Source organism: Nelumbo lutea, chromosome 1 (assembly GCF_056320005.1).
Source record: "Nelumbo lutea isolate HS-2025 chromosome 1, American lotus-T2T, whole genome shotgun sequence".
NCBI classification, from domain to species: Eukaryota; Viridiplantae; Streptophyta; class Magnoliopsida; order Proteales; family Nelumbonaceae; genus Nelumbo; species Nelumbo lutea.
The window spans coordinates 134,940,159-134,963,890 of record NC_142684.1 but is presented as its reverse complement, the minus strand read 5'-3'; the positions used below and the strand labels follow the sequence as shown (position 1 = coordinate 134,963,890).

Genomic DNA, 23,732 nt, shown 5'->3' with positions numbered 1-23,732 from the left:
ACAAAGTTGAGGGCAAACTTACCGATGTAATCTCCTAAATGGTCACCGGTAATCCGACGAAGCAGACAACACGATCAGCTCAACTGGTATGAACTACAAGAAGTGTAGGAGAAGAAGAGAGAAGGGGGTAGGGTGGTAGAGTTTCGGGGTAACACGGTTGAGCACCGAACAAACACAAATCCATCTTGTAGAAGAAGGTAAAAGAGCACTATAGGAGCAGAAATCCATACTGTCCGAGGGGAAAACAGTAGGCTCTCATTCTTGGTCAGAGTAGAGGGAGAGAGAGAGTTGAGGGGAAAACGACAGGGTCTCCTTCGTTCTCCCTCGCCGTAGGGAAAAAACAACTGGGTAAAATGGCAACGCCAGAGGGAAAAACGGCAAGGCTTCCCTTAGCTCTCGGTCAGGGAGATAGAGAGAGAGACTGTAAGAGTTCAAAATGAGTAGAGAGGAGGGGGAGGTAAAAATTTGAGTCACACGATTGGGTTGCCCTCACGTGGGACTCTCACGTGAGATCTCTCTATATTTAAGGTAAAAGGAGTCTTATGACATTCCAACCAAATCAAATTCAGCCCAATTTATTTATTAATTATTGGGTAAAGGAGGGAAAAGGTTTTTACATAAGCAAGGGATAAAAGCAACCCCAATATTAAGGAACGGGGCCATGGGCGACCAGGGGAACCCTAATCCCCATTTATACTACCCCTCTCCATGCAACCTCAATATTAAAGAACGGGACCATGGGTGACCCGGGAACCCTAATCCCCATTTATACTATCATGTAAATTCCCCCTCTCCTCCCCCACCCCACCCAATGATTAACCCCTAAAGCTTGAGCAAATCCTTTCTCCATCCATTTAATTAGGTTTTGGTTCCCATAGAAAAAAAATCATGAGCTTAGCGCTTTTAATGGAAAATTGATCACATTTCTGGTTTAATTACCACTAAGTCCATTATTTCGCAAAATATAGTTGATTTTGGTCAATGGACCTTTGATCCATACTGTATAATTATTGATGTTTTAAGTGGATAATTGTTCACAAATGGGGGTGTAAACGGATCGAATTCGAATCTGATTAGAAAATTCGATATCTAACGGATTGAAAATTAATATTCGAATGCGAGTTCGATTAAATATTTGAATATTCAATTTGATTTGAATTTAATTAATTATTTATTTTAGATAATTAATAAATATATAAAATAAAAATTTTATTGATATAAAGTATATAAATATATAAATTATTTATATAACTTAATTATTATATATAAATTATATAAAATATTTTATATATTATATATAAGAATTAAATAATTGGTTGAATTCGGATATTTATTGAATCGAATTAGGTCATATCCAAATTCGACTGATTAGATATTTGAATTATCCAAATTCGATTCGATTATGTCAAATATCAAATTCGAAATCGAATTTTCAAATACCGTTGCCACCCTTATTAAAAAGCTGATAACTATTTTTTATAATTTAAATATTTTGTTATATTTATGATGAATATCATGGTTTTTGAATTGTTGTTGACCCGAATGGTCGGACTTAACCCATATCTTGGCTAAAAATTTGTTGACTTGGTTAGTGACCCGTTGATGGTCGAATCGTCAACCCATTCAACCCAGACAATGGTTTTTGCCATTTTTTCATTTTAATTATTTTTTATTTTTTAAATTGGATTGGACCATCTATTCTAATTGAACAATTAGACTGTTTGGCCTAAAAAACTATCGAGGCAACTAGTTTCGTTTCACCCTTAGCTAGTATCTTGGCCAAACACTGTTGACTTGGTCAATGACTCGTGACCCAGATGGTTGAACCGTCAACCCGTTTCAACACAAACAATGTTTTTGGTCACTTTTATTTTAATTATTTTTGTTCTTTATTTATTTTATTTTTTTAATCTGTTTGAACCTGACGGTTATACCATTTGGCCTAAAAATCATTGAGGCAACCAATTTCATTTCACCTTTAACTCATATATTGGCCAAAACCGTTGACTTGGTCAATGATCTACTGACCCCGACAATCGAAATGTTGATCCATTTGACCTGAATGATGGTTTTGGCCATTTTTATTTTTATTTTTTTATTTTATTTTATTTTATTTAATTAAAATGGGTCATTATTTCGAACCGAACGATCTAACCACTAATCTAAAAACCAATGGTCAAAGTGGTTCTAGTTCGAAGAATATCATAAGTGGATCCATTTCAAACCGGATGATTGAACTGCTAACCCAGAACCCAGAGACAAAAGTGGTTCCATTTTCAATTTGACTTTTAAAACATTGGGTTAAAGCTAACTTCATTAATTAGGTTATATAGGTAATTAGGGTAACTTAATTTAAGTTCATTTAACTTACTTAAATGAACTAATTAGGATAATTATGTTACTCAATTTAATTAAGTACTGCTTTAATTAGCTAATCAAATAAAATATTTATTAGTTAGCTATGTAACCATACATGATTAAAGGCAATAATTATATTTAACGGTCATGTTTATGTAACATTATTTTAAAAATGTATATCTAATATGTGGCAATTGTGATGATAAGAGAAGGTAAGAGGAATATGTTGAGAGGAGGAAGAAGAAAATGGAAAGATGATAAATACCACCGCCTTTCTCATAGTCCACCTTGCTTACATCTAATATATATATATATATATATATATATATATATATATATATATATATATATATATATATATATATATATATATATATATATATATATATAGGCTTTCAGGCTATAGCCCCCACCGTTCAGACACATGGCATTTTCTTAGAAGTTGTTGTTAAAGCCCATAGTCCATTACCACCATTCAAACAAGTGGCCTTCTCATTTTATAAAAAGCTAGACACGTGGCAATTTCTAAGAAATTTCTACTAAAGCCCACAACCCACTACTAGGCTACAATTCCCCACCATTCAGATACATGACCTTCTCATTTTTCTAGAAATTTAATCATGTGGCATTTTCCGAGAAGTTGATGCTAAAGCCTACAACCCACTATCACCATTTTCAATTCATTCCTAAAATATGTAGAAAATGCAAAAGTAGTTATCCACAACCACTTCTGTCTACATTTTATCAGTCTCAATTAATTATTAACCCTCCACATACAGTAGTTGCTAAAACCCAGAACCCACTATCACCATTTTCAATCAATTCCTAAAAAATGTAGAAAATGCAAAAGTGGTTATCCACAACCACTTCTGCTTACATTCTATCAATCTCAGTTAATTATTTACCCTCTACGTGTCATAACAAAAGAAAACTATCAATATTCTAATAATTATTAAAATGTTATTTTTTTGAATTAAATATTTATTTTTATTTTAAATAATTTAAATATAAATTTAACAATATTGATTCTATACTGATTCTCCGTACTTAGCACAGGGTCATTCACTACTAAGCAATAAAAGGAAAAGGCGGAATTGGATATAAGATTAGATAAACTGACCAAAAAGTAATGGTGGTAAACAAAACAAAGCAAGGAATAAAGTTATGTTGTAGAAATAGAGCAAGAAAGGATGTAATATATTCTTTTTTCGCTTCTTTTTGTAGGAAGATTATAGCTAGTTCATCCCTCCAGGCTGAAATTCTTGTAGTTTTTTAAGGCTTATCTCTTACAAAATCTATATTACAGTTAAAAGTAATAACAAATCTTTGATTGACTGGCTTGTGAAGAAAGGAGTGGCTTGTGTAGTGGAGATTTCGTTTCTGGTCCAAGATATTTTGTTCTTAGCTATTTCTTTAAATGCGTCCTTTTCTTTTGCTAATCATTCTGCTAATAGAGTAGCTCATGAAGTGGCTAAGAGAGGTATGAGAAGAGAGGAGCTCTGGGTTTCTCTTCTTTGGCTAAGTTCAATTGTTGTTGTTGAGTTCAAGCTTTTGTCTACTGTTGTTGTTGTCAACCCTGTGCTTCCCTATTAGTTTTAGTGTTTTTTATTTCCTTTTCTCTCTTTTTTTTTTTCCCGTTTCTCTATGTTTGGTTTTTGCTTCATGTTGTGTGTTGTGGTTGGTTCTCTTTTAATGAATTTCTGTTTACCAAAAAAAAAAAAAAAGATCTATTCCCTTTTAAAAAATTAAAATATGAATTTTAAAATATTAAAAGAGTTTTGCACAAAAAAGTTTAGATTTGCTAATTACTTATTATCCACATTTACTCATTCACACATCAAGAATATTGGTTGTACTTTATATTGTTGATATTCTTGCTATGTGGTTGAGGTGAATGTGACCAGCAATGTATTGTTGTCAGTAGATCCAGGAGGATGCTAGAATACATGGTGGTATGTATTGTGAAATTGGTATGACTTGTGAGGAGGAAATCTTGATTCTAAGAAATGTAAGTATATGGAAGTCCAATGGGTCAGCCCACTTAACCTAGAAGACACCATGGGTATATTTAAGTGCAAGGGGGGTACCGTTATAAAGGCTTCCTTTGTTTTTTGGAAAGTGACTTACTTGATTAAATACACTTATCCAGGTAAGTGTTTCTTAAAAAAAAAGAAATTTATTTGGATAAGTGGGAAAAACTTGACTGTTTGTAAAAAACAGCTTGATCTGTTTTGGTATACTGCTATGAATGATATATCATAGTCAGTGTGGGCAGAAAAGGTATTTACACTCAATATTTTTTAATTGAAAAGACAAATAAGGACTTGAAATAGTTAAAGTATCATGTGAAAAGGCTCCCAAAACAGACTGTTTTGAAAAAACAACCAAAGTGAACTCGGATAAAAGCACTTGCTGGTGTTTTTTTATTCCTGAGCTGAGACAAAGGTATACAATAACCAATTTGACATTATTAAAGGACAACATTGTCCTATCACGTATTAGCAGTTTTGGGCGTACATGGATAAATATTTTACCCAAATATAAGGAGAGTATTATTTTTTCCTAGATAAATGAGTCACTAAAAATCCTGATCTGGATCGACTGCCCACATAGCATACCCCACAAGCGCCCCATAGCCCATCAGTAGCAGAAGCTGAACTCTTTGCCATCTATCAAGGAATTATTTTGGTCCGACAACTTTTAAAAATTTCATTCGTTGATTTGCTCAGATTCTCAGATTGTTGTTCAACCTCTTCAAAATCAATATTCCTTCCACTGGTCATCCTTCTGGTACGCTTGGATGCTGTGATTGGGATGGGAAAATGGGAATATTCCCATTAGATTTTCATTTTCACGTGTTTGTTCGCTGAGATGGGATGGGAAATCGTGGGATGTTGGTTCTTGAAATCAAGGATGTGGAATTGCTCTGAAATGATGCAACCCCAGTGAGAAGAGAAAATTATGAGAAGAAAATGTCGAGACTTTCGACTGAAGCTCTGCAGTTGTCCTCTCACCATCTCCTTGCATCTTTAACGACCAAGTCTCCGACAACATTCCCGATGATATCCAGCCAAGATAAGACCAGATCCATGACCATAGAATAAAGGCAACTATCTTATTCACATTTTTGGCATCATCGATCTCCTCATGCTGTCAGGAAGACACGGTCGTTCGTCAGCTAAAAGCCATTGTTTCCGACGGTATAGAGGTAAATGTTTTATAGATCTACGCTTGTGCTTGTAGATCTAACATGTTTATGTCTTCTAGGTTCAAATGTTCCCGTTAAAACGCACCAAGGTGTTTATGCCTTTTTTTGGGTTCAAACCCCCTTCAAGGTTTGTTAAAACAGATCCCAATTATTCTTTTTACTTTTTTTATTTTTATATGTTTTGTTGCTGGGGTGAAGATCGGAGGCAGTGAGAACAACTCCAGATCTTGCTTCACCCTTGTATCCTCTGCAAGCTTTGAAGGTGACAAACCCTTCCTACATGATCCTACCTTTTGATTTTTGCTGAAATATTGATTTACAAATATATTATTATTTGTTAATTTTTTCTGGGCATTCTTCTTTTACTAAAATAGAAAAATGTTGATCATTAAATGTATATATTAGAGAGACCTCTCTGTGAAACATCTTCTTTCACTCTATTCATGAAACACTTTGCAAGTTAGTTTCCCCCTTTCTACAGAAATAAGTCATGTGTTTTATAGATAGGAAATAATCCCCAAAAAAGTTTGGTAGATACAATATATGTTGATAAATGAAACCCCAAGCTAAAAGATTTGATTCATAATACAGAAATTCACTCTTTAATAGAGTTCTAAAATCTTTCTTACAAACACCATGCAAAATTCAATTATTACTATGCTATATCACTCCTTAAATAAGGGTAGTATTGTGGAGTTGGAGAATGTATGATTTATCAAAATGGAATAAAACCAAGCATCCTTGAAAATTTCTGAGGGGATAGGAAATCCATCACATAAACACCCAAATTGTGGAATAAAAGGGATGAATTTTAAAAATTTTTCTTTCCCTTCAACTGGGAATCGAATTCCCTATTTAGAAAATCATATTTTCAAAGATCATTATTGAACCATGAACTAAACCAAATCTGAACCAAAAGGAGGAGAGAGAGATAATACCTGATACAGAGAAACAATATCTCTCAATGGAGGTGTTCACGCCCAAGGTACAAACCAAAAACTGCTCCCACTGAAAATGGCACGGTGCAAAGTGGAGCAGAATCATCAGTATCCTTCCTAAGAACTTGATTCTTCCCAAAAATCACCTGGACGGCTTGTGAATACAACTCCTACCAATCTTTTAACCAAAAGATTGGAATTAAGATCCAATCTTGATTTCTCCCAAGCAATGGAGATCGAACTGCTATACGCGGCGGCTGCAAGAAGGAGGCGGCTAAAGAGAATTTGCAGGGTACAGAATTCTCTCTTCTGTGATCTCAGCTCTAAAGACAAGACTGTTGGTTGTCTGTTGTGTTGATTTCTAAAGGCTGTCGCCCCCTCTTCCTTTTATAGACTTAAAGGGATCAGCTCCTAATCCCATTAGGAGTTGCTAACCCAAATCATATCTATATTAGAAGTCCCTCTAAGATAAGGGATAATCCTTATCTTATCTGTAGATTAGATCAGACAACTCCTAATCTAATTAGGAAGTTTCCAAATCTAAATCTCATTTAGATCTTGGACTCTCTGAGTGGATAGGGTGTGGGCCCAATCCTATCAGCTGATTTTATCTCAGAATTCGCCCCTTAAAGACTAATCAAATTAGCCTAGTTCGAAATGAGCTTAAGGCCCATTTAGGGTTATGTATTCATTAAGCCTTCCAAACTGCTGCCCAGTTGGGCTTCCTTGTATGGTATGGGACCCAAACATTGATCTACACATCAGCCACATGGGTTCAGCCTAGCCTTTGTTACAAGGCCTGGCCGAATACACTGTTATGGACAGTGCACCCCCTAAAACCCATCAGATGGGATCTATGGGCCCAACACTTACTCTAAGTGGTCCCTGGGCCAAGCCACCTTGTAACACCTAGGGACTGTGGGCAAATGCAAGATCAGCCTATCAAGTATTATCCTCAATGGTTTTACACTTAACCTCTAAGCCCATAATGATCATACACTGCCCGACAAGAGAGGACCTCTCCCTCGGTCGCAAGGAACAATGTTGCACTCTCTCAAGTATGGATCCCGGGAATTAAAAACTTTTGCAAATCATTTCGAAACCATAAATTATATACTTTTATATCTCATATAAAATATATTTTGCAAAACAAATTTCAACGATTGAAATCGGCTACCGGCAGTGTTGGTTTCCATTAGTGAGAGTGCATCCCCGATCATTACCTTTGTCCGACAAAGGGGCTGATCCTATCACTATGATCACCCACTCAGATGAATTCTCAAATTGTCCCAACATACCCAGGTTTTGACCCCTGCTAAGGATCTCACTGATTGGTACATCAAAGATCCTTAGTGGGCAATCAGCTTTTCTGAAGCTATGTGGAAAATCACATAAGGTGCATGGAGCCAACTGTTTCAGCTGCATAACCCCACCACCTTTCTGTGAAGGATCATATCCACTCATCATATGAGTTTTCCCTTTGGCGTCTGTTAGACAAGGTTCAGAGTCGTTTTCAAGTAAACATTTCTATCCAGTGAGTGCTTACCCATCATATTTGTGAATGCCAAGGTACTGTGAGAGAGTTCCAATTTCTAGTGAAGCCCCTCCCACATCGGTCTATGACGCCCCTATCATCTTATGAAACAATCAGACAAGCCCAACAGCAAATGGATAGCCCATTTTCTGGTGCGTTTCCTCATTACTGAAGGACCCATCCCCATGCTAATGATGGAAGGCCTTTAGAGAGTTCATCATATGAATCTCCCTATAACTTGCACTCATATTAACTGGAGGGAACAAACAATTACACCCTAGTTTGATTTAGGTCAAACCAAAGTGGCTCCTACTGACTTTCATAAAGCCAGATTTCAGTGGGCCATAAATCGGCTAGGATTTCGCATGTAACCTCTTGATGAGGTGTGGGGTCCACCACTGAGGGAGGTCATCCAATGACCAAAAGGGACACCATGGCAATGATGTGCATTCAGCCATGGTGTGCGCAAGAGCCACTGTCGAATGAGCATGGGCCAAGCACTTATGGCCCATGTACGCAACACATCACACATCCATACATCTCATGCAGGGATAAATTGATCCAAACAATTAATTATCTATAAGGCCCGTTGGAACCCTTAAAATTTCATAATATTAACCATTAATATTATCTAGGTATATGGGCTGAATTAGGGTTACCCAATTCGGCCCATATAGCTTTATCCTTTAAAATGGGCTTTTGCAGTTTTAACTATTTAAAATTGGGCCTTTACAGGCTAGGCCGAATTAACCATTTAATTAAATATCAATCCTTAGGCTCATAAGTGGGAAAATTAGGGCTGACTTTCAGCATTGATTAAACCCTAGAATTGGTCCAAACAGTTTGAACCAATCTTGGTTCGAATGGGTCTAGGGTTTGATTTTTAATTAAATCCTTAATTCAAAATAATCTGAAATTAAATAACTGATAAAAGAAAAACAGAAATCAGTTAATCAGGGTTGTTCGCACACTCCATCCTGCAAAACAAAGGTTAGATCACAGATTGCAGTTTCTCAAACTGCAAATCACAGATAATGAATCTCCCATCTACGATATCTCCTTCTCTGCACCGCCATCTTCGATCCAAAATTAAAAATAAATAGAAATCTTATTTCTATTAATTATTACATCAGATCGAATGCCTATACATTGAGTCTAAAAATAAAAAAAAAATTATTTACAGACCAAATGTAATAAATAAATTCAATAAACTACAAATCCTGCAGTTCTCCCTACGCAAACCAAAATTTCGATCTCCTCTTGTACGAACAACCCATAAATCAAGAAAATTATAAAGAACTATTCTAAATAATAATCAGATTTATTTAAAATTAATTTCAGATTATTTGCCCATCTGTTTTGGGAACAAATTTCCCAAAACCCATATCTGTGCAAATTGGGTAGAACGCCTTCTCCCTATTTGCATAGGTTCAGATCTGAAACAGAATAGTTCAAGATTTGAACCATGGCTTTGATACCACTGAGGGGATAGGAAATCCATCACATGGACGCCCAAGATTGCAGAATAAAGGAGGCAAATTTCAAAAATTTTTCTTTCCCTTCAATTGGGAATCGAATTCCCTATTTAGAAAATCATATTTTCAAGGATCATTCTTGAACCATGAACTGAAACAGATCTAAACCAAAAAGAGGAGAGAGAGATAATACTTGATACAGAGAAACAATATCTCTCAATGGAAGTGTTCACGCCCAAGGTAGAAACCAAAAACTACTCCCACTTAAAATGGCGTAGTGCAAGGTGGAGCAGAATCAGCAGTGTCCTTCCTAAGAACTTGATTCTTCCCAAAAATCACCTGGACGGCTTGTGAATACAACTCCTACCAATCTTTTCTCCAAAAGATTGGAATCAAGATCCAATCTTGATTTCTCCCAAGCAATGGAAATCGAACTGCTATAGGCGGCGGCTGTAAGAAGGAGGCGGCTAAAGAGAATTTGCAGGGTGCAGAATTCTCTCTTCTGTGATCTCAGCTCTGAAGTCATGACTGTTGGTTGTCTGTTGTGTTGATGTCTAAAGGCTGCCACCCCCTCTTCCTTTTATAAACTTAAAGGGATCAACTCCTAATCCCATTAGGAGTTGCTAACCCAAATCATATCTATATTAGAAGTCCCTCTAAGATAAGGGATAATCCTTATCTTATCTGTAGATTAGATTAGACAACTCCTAATCTAATTAGGAAGTTTCCAAATCTAAATCTCATTTAGATCTTGGACTCTCTGAGTGGATAGGGTGTGGGCCCAATCCTATCAGCTGATCTTATCTCAGAATTTGCCCCTTAAAGACTAATCAAATTAGCCCAGTTTGAAATGGGCTTAAGGCCCATTTAGGGTTATGTATTCATTAAGCCTTCCAAACTGCTGCCCAATTGGGCTTTTTTGTATGGCGTGGGACCCAAACATTGATCTACACATCAGCCACATGGGTTCAGCCTAGCCTTTGTTACAAGGCCTGGCCGAATACACTGTTATGGACAGTGCACCCCCTGAAACCCATCAGATGGGCTCTATGGGCCCAACACTTACTCTAAGTGGTCCCTGGGCCAAGCCACCTTGTAACACCTAGGGACTGTGGGCAGATGCAAGATTAGCCCATCAGGTATTATCCTCAATGGTCTTACACTTAACCTCTCAGCCCATAATGATCATACACTGCCTGACAAGAGAGGACCTCTCCCTCAGCTGCAAGGAACAATGTTGCACTATCTCAAGTATGGATCTCGTTTTGCAAACATTTTGAAGCCATAATATATATATTTTTATATCTCGTATAAAATATATTTTGCAAAACAAATCTCAACGATTGAAATCGGCTACCGGAAGTCTTGGTTTCCATCAGTGATAGTGCATTCCCAATCTTTACCTTTGTCCGACAAAGGGGCTGATCTTGTCACTATGATCACCCACTCAGATGAATTCTCAGACTGTCCCAACATACCCAGGTTTTGACCCCCGCTAAGGATCTCACTGATTAGTACATCAAAGACAACCCAATCCGACACTAAGTTCAGTATTATAATCGAGTCTAGGGGTCGGGTGTAACTTTCCAATTTTGCCCATCAATCTCCAAGGTCCAGGGCAATACTGAAAATCTCCAAGGTCCAGGGCAATACTGAAAATCTGGTCCAGTTCAAAGATTCAATTAATCCCACACTGTGTGTGCCTAGGGTCTCACCCTGGTATTTGAGACAAGCCACCCAACCGACTTGGTGGCACCACAGTGTCAGCCTTGTCAGGATAGGTTTCCACAGACCGACCCACTGGCTGTGAACATTCTAAACTAACACGAGTCTCATTATGTGTCCAGTTTAAGGGTATTACACAGAAACATACCAAGGGAACATGAATCAAATATGCACTTTTATTCATTTATAATAAATTCATAAAGTACATCATTTTGATTGAAGCTAAGGGCATACAAAACTGTCTAACAATTTTCTCATCAGCCAAATATTGAAAAACATATTATATAAGATAGGCTCTCAGCAAACAAACACAGGGTGTCAAAAATGAAAAAAAATATATTCTTTTCTCATCCTATCCTTTCTCATCTCATCCCTTCTCATCCCATTATTTCTCTGACCATTAGGATTGTTAGTTCTTTTCAATTATTATATATTAATAGGAGATATAATGTTTTTGTACATCAATTAACAAAATGGAGTAAACATGTTACACGGGAACAGCTTTTGTTACCTGATTATCCTCCTACTATATATGTTCAGAACTTTGTAAGGTGATCTTTTTGTTAATATAATGTGATTTTATTTGTAAAAAAAAAAAAAAGTTGTCAGACTTTGGTTGACAGCCCTATTTCCGATCATTTTGGTGAGCCCGTGTCGGGACATCCTTATCGGACACGGGCCTGCACGTGATAGGATCGAACACCGATGCGTACCCAGATCCTACCAACCTGTTCAAACCCCTAATCCGGGTCTCTTCCTTTGTCTCTTGCCCTGTTGCCCAGCTCCACTTCTCGCTTTCTCAGCAAACATTTCCTGCCAAAAGCCAATCTCGGGGCAAAGAATCCGACCCAAGCCCCGAAAGAAACAGAAATTTTATATTGTAAAGGAGAAATAGTAAAAAAGGAATGGGCTGTGTGCTCTGCTACAAGCCTCCGAGGCTCTGACCGCCATTTTATCTACAAGGCCTCAACAACCACTACTGCAAAAGCCAGACAGAAAGACGAAGAAGAAACCCATTTGAGAATTCATTTAACCACAACGAGAAAAAGAAGAAAAGGGTGTTTTTATTATTTTAATTTACTTTCTCTCGCCTCCATTGATGATCGCTGGATGTGTGCTGTGGCCTTGTGGGTGGCGTTGCCGTTGGTTCAATGGTTCGTTGAGCTACCCTTTCTATCGATCCTGTCACATCACATCGGTTGTTAGTTCGGGAAGTTGAATCTACTTGAAGCAACCGGCTTCTTCAATCTCTCTGATGGGTTTCGGTTTGTTTCCTTCAAGTATTCGACATCAGCCGAAACAGAGACGTTTTGTTGAAATTCGAGTTTGAACTGCGTTTTGGGTTTGACCTGGAAGGCAAATTCAGATTACATGCCACTGGTGAGAAAGAGAAGGTTCTCTTTATGGGATGCGATTGCTGGTCTATGCGTAGTTTTAGCTTGTTTCCGGCTGGTAACGGCTCTCAGGCCTCTAAGGGAGAGGGCTCGGTCTTGGGTTGATGAGGTCAGTTTTTAATAAGTTTTGATTGTTTGGTTTTCTTGCATATATTTTTTTCCAAATTGGGAACAAAAGATATCGCCATGCATTCTTGAATTTCAAAAATGTTACTTTTGTTTATTGACTGCAATTCCACTTCTTGTGACAAGTACTACAATTTAGGAATACAACTGTTCAAGGTTGACCTCATTTGAAGAAGAGTAGTTGGCATTCTTTTATGAGGAGACCTCTGTGTTTGGTTTTGAAGCTCGGAACTTAGGGTTTTGAAAGTATCATCCGAGCATTTGGTTCTCAGTAGTACCTGATTGAGTTTCTGCACTTAAAATCTGATTTTTTTTTTGGTAATTAACTTAAAATCTGATATGCGTAAGTATTTATGCTGAAAAGCAGTTGCCTGTGCAATGTTGGACCCAATTACATTTCTTTTTGTTTTCTTTTTTTTTTTTTTTTTTGACAAGTGATAAACAATCCCTATTTGGTAATTTAGATATTTTATTGTTCATATCAAATAGACGAACCCTCGGCAACAATAGAAAGCAATGTTGAACTTGCAACACAAGTGTTTAGAACACATAATGTGATAACATACTGAAATGCTCTAATGCATAATGTAAGGATGTGCTAGGTTAGACATTCTATATATACAAGTTTATCAACTTGTGATTGCAGTTTCTTCAAGAATATAGTTACAAGTTTATGTTGGGTGTACAAACTAATTGGATATGCATGCAATCCACCAGAATTCATCAAGAGAAGGGATAAGAATTTGGTTGGTTTAACAAATTTAATGTACCCAAACTTGTGTCATCCTGACCTACATATACCCAAATTTAATCTATGCCCTTAGCTCCAATCAGATTGATATACATTATGATATTTATTGTAAATGAATAAAGTACATATTTGGTTCATGTTATTGTGGTGTGTTTCTGTGTAATACCCATAAATTAGATATTTAATGAGACTCGTGTTAGTTTAGAAATGTTCATAGCCGTTGGATAAGTCTGGGGAGATTTATCCTGCTAAGGCCGACACTGATGTACTGCCAAGTGTTGAGGTGGCCTGTCTCAGCTGCCAGGGTGAAACCCGAGGTACATGCAGTGTAGGTTTACTTGAAACCCTAAATCGGACCATATTTCTAGTATTGCCCTAGGCTTTGGTGATTAATGGGCAAAACTGGAATGTTACACCTGACCCCTAGACTCGATTATGATACTACACTAGGTGTTGGATTGGGCTGTTTTTGATATGCCAATCAGTGAGATCCTTAGCGGGAGTCAAAACCTAAGTATGTTGGGACAGTCCGAGAATTCATCTGAGTGGGTGATCATAGTGACAGGATCAGCTCCTTTGTCAGACAAAGGTAATGATCGGGGATGCACTCTCTCTGATGGAAACCAAGACTGCCGACAGTCGATTTCAATCGTTGAAATTTGTTTTGCAAAATATATTTTATGCAGATATAAATATATATATTATGGTTTCAAATTGTTTGCAAAATGTTTTAATTCCTGGGATCCATGTGAGTAGAGAGTGCAACATTGTTCCTTGCAGCCGATGGAGAGGTCCTCTCTTATTAGGCAGTGTATGATCATTATGTGTTGAGAGGTTAAGTGTAAGATCATTGAGGGTAATACCTGATTGGATAATCTTGCATTTGCCCACAGTCCCTAGGTTTTTATAAGGTGGCTTGGCCTAGGGACCACTTAGTGTAAGTGTTGGGCCCATTAGGAGCCTATGTGATGGGCTTCAAGGGGTTCACTATCTTTTCAGTGAATTCAGCCAGGCCTTGTAATAGAGGCTGGGCTGAACCCTGAAAGAATGGTAGGATCCATCTAATGGACGCCATAAAAGGTGCAGAATGGGTGGACAAATTTCAAAAATTTTCCTACCTTCTCCCAACTGGGAATCATATTCCCTAGATTTAGAATACAATATTCAAGGATTATACTCGAACAATAATCAAACCAAATCTGAACCAAAAGGGAACAGGAATGATTATACCTGATTCGGAGAAACAATATCTCCCAAAGTTGGTGTTCACTTCCAAAGAAGATACCAAGATCCGCTCTTGCTGAAGATGACACAGCTGTGGATGGAACGGAACCAGCAGGGTGTGTCCTACATACTGGATCCTTCGCAAGAACCCACTGGAAACTCTGAACACTGAATCATTTTTAGTATTTTCTGCAAGACTGATGTCAAGAACTGATTTCTTGATTTCTTTCTTCCACAAAGATCGAATCTTGCAAGAGGGGTTGGCGGCAGGTAAAGGAGAACTCTTGGGACGAAGATGGCTGAACAACCTTTTTTCTCTCTGGAGTTTTTGAGATCTAATCTCTGTATGCAGAAGTCTTTCTTCTCACTGATCAAAAAACTTCTTGTTCGAAATCTGGTATATTCGAATTGTTTTCTCCTCCTTTCTTCTTGATTAAGAAATCCTCCTAATTAGAAGTTATCCCAATCCAAATCAATATTTAGATAGGGGATAATCTTAATTGTATCTGCAGATTAAGTTAGTTTACTCCTGATCTTGTCAGGAGGTTACCAGATTCAAATCTAATTTGAATTTGGTCTCCCAGAGTGGATAAGGTCAAGAGTCCAATCTTTTTACTAACATCAATCTCAGATTCGCCCCTTAGATGGGTGATCATATCAGCCAAACTCGTAATGGGCTTTTGGCCTATTAAGTGTTCAATGTTTAACCAGTTTCTAATATGCTGCCCAGTTGGGCTTCTTTATATGGCGTGGGACCCAAGCATTGATCTACACACTAGCCACATGGGTTCGGCCCAACCTTTATTACAAGGCCCAGCCGAATTCACTAAAAAACTCAGTGACCCCTTGAACCCCCATCACATAGACCCTATGGGCCCAACACTTACATTAAGTGGTCCCTAGGCCAAGCCATCTTATAAAAACCCAGGGATTGTGGGCAGGTGCAAGATTAGCCCATCAGGTATTATCCTAAATGGTCTTACACTTAACCTCTTAGCCCTTAATGATCAAGCACTACCTGACAAGAGAAGACCTCTCCCTCGGCTCTAAGGAATAGTGTCGCACTCTCTACTCACATGGATCCCGGGAATTAAAACCTTTTTGCAAATCTTTTAAAACCATACATATACATATATATATATATATATTAATTTTGCAAAACAAAATTCCAACGATTGAAATCAACTGCCGGCAGTTTGGTTTCCATAAGAGAAAGTGCATTCCCGATCATTACCATTATCCGACAAAGGGGATGATCCTATCACTATGATCACTCACTCAGATGAATTCTCAAACTGTCCCAACATGTCTAGGTTTTGACCCCCGCTAAGGATCTCACTGATTGACATATCAAAGACAGCCCGATCCAACACCTAATGAAGTGTCATAATCGAGTCCAGGGGTCAGGTGTAACTTTTCAGTTTTGCCCATCTGTCTCCAAGGTCTAGGGAAATACTGAAAATCTAGTCCGGTTCAAGGATTCAAGCAATCCCATACTGCATGTGCCTTGGGTTTTACCCTGATGGCCGAGACAAGTCATCCCAACACTTGGTGTCACATCAGTATCAGCCTTGGCAGGATAAATCTCCCCAGATTTATCCAATGACTGTGAACATTTAAAACTAACACGAGTCTCTATAAGTGTCCAGTTTTAGGGTCTTACACAGAAATATACCAAAAAACATGAATCAAACATGTACTTTATTTATTTACACTAAATGTCAACAGTACATCAAATTTGGATTGAAGCTAAGGGCATACAAAACTGTCTAACAGCTCCCACTTGCACTTAGGTCTAATCTGGTACAAGCCGGAATCCCATACTTTCCATGTGTTTCTCAAACACCTTTTGTGTCAGTGACTTAGTCAATGGGTCTGCCACATTATCCGCTGATGCTACATTCTGAATTAGGACGTCCCCTCTACCAATGATCTCCCGCAGTACATGGTACTTCCTCTCGATGTGCTTTGACTTCGAGTGAGCCCGAGGCTCTTTAGCCTGGGCGATCGCTCCATTGTTGTCACACAACAACGGGATGGGTGATGTGCTGGACGGAATCACTCCTAATTTGTGTATGAATTTCTTCATCCACACGGCTTCCTTGGCAGCTTCACTTGTGATAATGTACTCAACCTCGGTTGTGGAGTCTGCAGTGGACCCCTGTTTGCTGTTTTTCCAGCAAACAACACACGATCCTATCATGAAAACATACCCAGATATAGACTTTCTATCATCTAGATCTGACTATAAATCGGCATCAGTATACCCTAGAACTTGTAGTGAACTACCATCGAATACCAAATAAAACTCTTTTGTCCTTCGAAGGTATTTAAGTATGTTCTTCACAGCAGTCCAATGCTCCTACCCTGGGTTGGCCTGGAATCTGCTTACCACACTCACCGCCTGAGCTATGTCCAGGTGAGTGCACAGCATGGCATACATGATGCTCCCTACGGCTGAGGCATAAGGAACGTCTCTCATGCCCTCAATCTCCTCAGAAGTCTTGGGAGACATCTTTTTGGAGAGAGTGACTCCATGCCTGAAAGGAACATTTCCTTTCTTGGAGTTTTTCATGCTGTATCTTTTGACAATTTTGTCAATGTAAGCAGCCTGGGATAATCCAATTATCCGCTTCGATCTATCTCTATAGAGTCGAAGACCCAGTATATATGAAGCTTCTCCAAGATCTTTCATGGAGAACTGCTGTGATAGCCATATCGTCCACGTACAACACCAAAAGGGTGATCTTATCCCCACTGGATTTTCTGTAAACACAGGGCTCATCCGGATTCTGCACAAAGTCAAACATTTTGACAGCGGAATCAAAATGGATGTTCTAACTCCTAGAAGCCTGCTTAAGTCCATATATGGATCTATTAAGTTTACGTACCATGTGTTCCTGACCAGCAGCAATGAAGCATTGCGGCTACTGCATGTAGATATCTTCATTAAGATCTCCATTTAGGAACGCGGTTTTGACATCCATCTGCCAAATCTCGTAGTCATGGTATGCTGCTACAGCTAGCAGGATCCTAATGGATTTGAGCATGGCCACGAGCGAAAATGTTTCCTCATAATCGATACATTCTTTCTGAGTATACCCTTTCGCCACCAAACGAGCTTTGTAGATCCCAATCCTACCATCGGGGCCCTTCTTCCTCTTGTAGATCCATTTGCAACCAATTGCTTTTACCCCAGAGGGCGGATCTACTAGAGTCCAGACTCTATTGGTTTCCATTGTTTCCACCTCAGCTCTCATGGCCTCCACCCATTTCTGGGAATCTATGCCTAACATAGCTTCCACGTAAGTTACGGGATCTTCTTCACTAGTCAAGGCTTCCACCAGGTAACTATCCTGGTCATAACCATATTGGACTGGTGGCCTGGATACCCGAGTGGATCTTCTAGGTTGGTCGCTACCTGGAGCCTATGGGACATCTCCCACTGCACCTGAGCTCTCCTCATCAAGAACTATTTCTTGACGATGGGTGTCCAGGATGTAATCGGTTTCTAAGAATTGGGCATTTCAACTGCAGAACACTTTCTACTCACTCGGGTCATAGAATAGATAACCCACTAAATCTTTTGGGTAACCTATAAATAGGCAATGACTGGTTTTGGATTCCAACTTGTCTGCACTTGTTCTTTTAACGTGTGTAGAACAACCCCAAACCTTCAAGTGTCTCACACTTGGTTTCCTTCCGGTCCACAGTTCATATGGAGTCTTTGGAACCGATTGGTTGGAACCCTATTCAGTATATAGACAGTAGTCTCTAATGCATATCCCCAAAAGGATGTGGGTAATTCTGAGTGGACGAGAAGTGACCGGACCATGTCCAACAAGGTCCTATTCCTCCTCTCTGAAACACCGTTGAGTTGAGGTGTGGCAGGAGGAGCTAATTGTGACACTATCTCGTTGACCTTTAAGTAGTCCCTGAATTTGTCAGAGAGATACTCACCACCTTGATCTAATCGAAGGGTCTTACCCTAACTGTTTCTCGACTTCCCGTCTAAATTCTTTGAACTTTTCAAATGACTCAGACTTGTGTCTCATTAGGTACACGTAACCATATCGTGAAAAATCATCTGTAAAGGTGATGAAATACACGTGTTGATTTCGTGTCCTAACACTCAGGGGACCACATGCATCAGTATATATTAGGTTAAGTGTGCATGCAGATCTTTCAGGCTTACTGTCAAATGGCCGCTTAGTCATCTTACCTTGAAGGCAAGGCTCACAAGTGGGAAGATCTTCTACAATTAGAAAATCCAAAGGACCACCCTTTACCAGTCTTATGATTCGGTCAACACCGATGTGGCCAAGTCGGTAATGCCAGAGGCACGTGGGATTTACTGTATCACGATTTCTTTTCTTGGGATTTTCGACCGACGTAGTTTCGGTTAAGTTAGTTTCTAGAGAAGGATGTAGAACATAGAGACCGTTCTCTAGTTCTCCGCACGCGATGAATTTGCTATTCTGTTTAACAGTATTCATATTACTAAAATAAACAGTATATCCATCAGCACACAATTTAGAAACAGAAATCAAATTTCTTCTCAAGTTCTATACATAAAGATAATCTTTAAGTACAAGCACTTCTTCTCTAAAAACTAATTCTACGGTTCCTATTGCCGCAGCTGCAACACTTGCAGTTGTTTCCAAAAACAGTGTCACTTCGCCTTCACTTAATCTTCTACTTACTTTGAACCCTTGCAGTGAGTTACACACATGAGTTGAAACCCCAGAGTCAACACACCAGGACACAGAAGTAACTAATATATTAGTTTCTATGACACAAGTTTCGACGTTACCTTTCTTAGATTCCAGGTATGTAGGATAGTTCCTCTTCCAGTGGCCGGTCTGCTTGCGGAAGTGACAAACATCAGATGCCTTGTTCTTCTTCTGCTTCTTGGGTTTGGTAGCTTTCTTCTTTGCCTTTCTCTTTTCTTGCCTGATTTGTTAGCTTCAACAAGCATAACCACCGGCTCATCATTTTTTAGTAGATCATCGGCCCTCTGCAACATATTGTTGAGTTCCTGGATGCTGACATTCAGCTTATTCATGTTATAGTTCATTGTGAACGCATTGAAGGAAGAGGGCAAAGAATTCAGGATGGCATCCACTTGCGTGCCAAGATCTATCCTAGATCCAAGGGCTTCGAGTTTGTTAATGTAGCCCATCATCCAAAAATAATTGTCATGAACTTTCTGCCCCTTGGACATCTAAGCGGTCATGAACAATTTCAGGACCTTCTATCGAATAGAACAGTTCTGCTCTTCATACATTGTCTTTAGACTGTCCAATATGTCCTTGGCTAGTTCGATCTGATTAAACTGCCTCTGTATTGAGTTGTCTAGTGAGGCAATGACAAAGCAGTGGGCTAGGGAGTTCTTATCCTCCCAATCTTGGTAGTCCCTCCTACGGGCCTCAGAAGCCCTATCACCCGGACGCTCCGGGGCAGGATTTTTCACCACCTTATCTAACTTTTCAGAAGTTAGGACCAACATAAGATTTCAGTACCAGTCGGCATAGTTTGGGCCCTTAAGCTTGTTATCATCTAGAAGCTTTGCGAATTGACCGTTTGCCATTTTTTGATAAAACAGCAAAATCATTAGTCCACAACCTTAGTTTGATTCAAGTTACCTACATAGATATGGATTTTAATCTATGTTTCATTCCCATTTATTCATCTCTGAGATTTCCCTCCTTTCTCAGTGATGGAGACGACGGAATGTCCATGGAAATATGGAAATCACATGGGGTGCGTGAAGCCAACTGTTTTAGCTACATAACTCCACCACCTTTCTGTGACGGATCATATCTACTCATTAGATGAGTTTCCCTTTGGCCTCTATCATACAAGGTTCATAGCCGTTTTCAGGTAAACCTTTCTGTCTAGTGAGTGCACACCCATCATATTCAGGTTACGCCAAGGTACCGTGAGAGAGTTTCCATTTTCTGGTGAAGCCCCTCCCACATTGGTCTATGACGCCCCTATCATCTTATGGAACACTCTAATAGATCCAACAGCAAATGGATAGCCCAATTTTATGGTGCATTTCCTCATTACTGATGGACCCATCATTGTGCTAATGATGGAAGGCTTCTAGAGAGTCCATCATATGGATCTCCCTATCACATGCATTCATATTTGTTGGAGGGAACAAAATTATGCCCCAGTTCTAATTTAGGTCAAACCAAAGTGGCTCCCATTGACTTTCATAAAGTTAGATTTCTGGTGCACCTTAATCGTCTGTGGGTTCCGTACGCATCCCTTTTCAGGGTTGTGGGGCCCACCAAGAAAGGAAGGGTGATCCAATGACCTTAAGGGACACCATGGCAATGATGTGCATTCAGCCATGGTGTGCGCAAGAGCCACTAACAAATCATCATGGGCCAAGTGCTTATGGCCCATGGTCGCAGCACATCAAACATCCAATCATCACATGAAAAAGGAGGAATTGATCTAATCAATCAACTGCTATAAAGCCCATTAAACGACCCATTTGAAATCCATAACATTAACAATTAATGTCTACTAGGTGTATGGGCTGAATCGTAGTTAACAGTTCGGCCCATACAGCTTTTCTCACAAGTGTGGGCTTTTGCAGTTTTAACCTTTTAAAACTGGGCTTTACAGGTGGGCCAAATTAATCCATGTAATTGAACATCAGATTTGGAACGAAAGTGTGAGAAAAGTGGACTGAAAAACAGTCCCTTTCGAACCCCCACCCTTTGTTGTGCTGAAGGTGTCCAATAAGGCTGAAACACAGACTGTCTAGTTGAAGAATTTGCCACTGCTGACCAAGCCCTTAGTATATCATCCACTGAAAAGTCTTTGAACAAGTCAATAACTTTCAGGTAGTGTATAACTTTAATGGCTATGCAGTCAATGAGTTGTTCTGTTGATCTTTGTACCCCTTGGAAAATTCTGTTATTCCTTTCCTCCCATAAAGACCAAAGGATGGCAGCTCTTGTTGTCCTCCACATCACTTTACCCCTTATCCCAAATTATTTGAGGTTGGCCATGAAAATCCCGTTTCATATGAAATTCAATTTGAAAACTAGTTTGTAAATTCACAAAAAGGGCCTAAAACCATTGTTTCAGTGTAAATGTTATTGTCTTTTATCTTATCTGCTTAGTTTTGCAGGGACCTACCTCTTGTTCTCCACTGTATGTAGTGAAACCATTGCACTTGAAAACAACTGGCCTCTGATTAACCTGCTTACCATCCATGGAGGTAATGAGTCCCCTAGGGACTACAAAGAATTTGAGTTTGTTGTTCTCATATCATGAGCCTTCATTACTCAAGCACTGATTAGTCCTGTGTCTTAGAATGCAATGCATGTTTTACTTAATTCATTAGAAATAGGCTTTATGATTAGTTATATGATAAAAGCAGAGGTTGAATATAAAAATTCTAAGTCCTTTTCTGAAGACACACTTGTAACAGTTGCACAACTTTCTCTAGCTATACTAGACTTACTAGCAAATGATAACATGCAATAAGTCTCAATTGAAAGTAGAACTATGGTCTCTAATGAACTGCTGTCATGACTCCATGTTGCCTCTATCTATGGAAAACTTAATTCGACCATTAAGAATTACTGACTTTGATGGTGTTTGGTAGATCCTACCTAAGAAATATAGCTATTTTAGAAGGCTTGAGCAAGATATTAGTCATGCTACTGATTGTTTTATTTGCATGACTTCCATTGATCTTACACAAGGAACAAATGATTGCATGGTAATTTCATGGATACCCCTATGAATATTCCATGTTATATGATTAATAATTTCTTATCTTTTTATCTGGAGTACATTTTTGTTGGAGATCTTGACCTAATTAAATAGGGAAATCTTCATACAGGTGACACCATGTGACCATTTCTTCCATTCACGTTGTTTGCAAAGGTGGATGGATATAAAGATGGAATGCCCAACCTACCGATGACCCCTGCCACCGGCTTAGATCTTCTTGCCCTTTGTATATTTTTAGAATTAGCTGACATTGCCCAATTCACTATTTTCTGGTAATGGTAGCTTCATACAAGGATTAGTTTCAGTCTTTCTATTTTTAGACATTGATAAGATGCCCTTCCTACATTCCCCTCTTGTCATATATGTTGTTGAGTTGCTACTGACTTTGTTGACACTTCCATTTCAGGTGGGCTATTAGCCTTTTTTTGCATAATTGCATCCTGACAAGGTATCTGGAATACAATATACTTGATTCAGACTTACTGAGACCATGAGCAACACATTCATGGCCTCCATAACCATGTATTATCAGCACTATGTATATACCATTTAGGTAGACTTTGTTGTTTCTGTAACAGGGGTATCTTTCCTGATTTTGGCCTTTGCTTCCCATAGTAGGAAACCTCCATTCATACCTTAAATAGTATTACTTAAAAACTGTCCATTTTGGTTATGAGAACAGACTTCAAGCCTTGGGATCATTAGCACAAAGTTATAAATGTTGCCAAGCTACAGAAAGATGTGTCTTGGTCGCATCCTCAGTGGACATGGAGGCTTGGATGTGGATAAATATCATGCATTGGGGATACTGTCCGGAAACGGTACAGATACTGAGCATTGTGCAATGTGGGGGCAACAACAACTAACACTTGACAGAGAGAACTGTGCTTTAACAAAACCATGCAGTATATAAACTGAGCTTCAAGTAATGTAAGAATGTGCATCCAAGCAATGTAAAAGCAAATGAATATGGATAACCCTCTTGAGTGGGTGGGAGTTACTAGGAATTTAGAATTGTGCTTGGCATCGTAGTGATTATCTGCTTTTATTTATAAAAGGAAAGTATAAATTTCATTGATAACAAGATGTTGTACATTGGGAAAAAACAAACAGTTGCCCACGCAGCCCTATAATTTCAGACTTTGTTTCTTTAGAAAAAAAGATTCTTATGTAAAAAAGGGTATGGTATCCTCTTTCCTTGAACAATCCATAGATAATCAGGATAGATAACCAAG

General features: G+C 38.7%; 1 long non-coding RNA gene across 2 annotated transcripts; it reads left to right on the top strand.

Moving 5' to 3' along the window:
• Positions 1–4,967: 4,967 nt before the first annotated feature.
• Positions 4,968–23,577, top strand: LOC148877730 (uncharacterized). Of its 2 annotated transcripts, XR_016098826.1 has the most exons (4): positions 4,968–5,566; positions 12,021–12,741; positions 22,607–22,769; positions 22,904–23,577. It is a non-coding gene; the product is annotated as an uncharacterized LOC148877730 (long non-coding RNA). The 2 variants fall into 2 exon arrangements; XR_016098823.1 differs by lacking the exon at positions 4,968–5,566 and having other exon boundaries at positions 11,862–12,741.
• Positions 23,578–23,732: the final 155 nt, after the last annotated feature.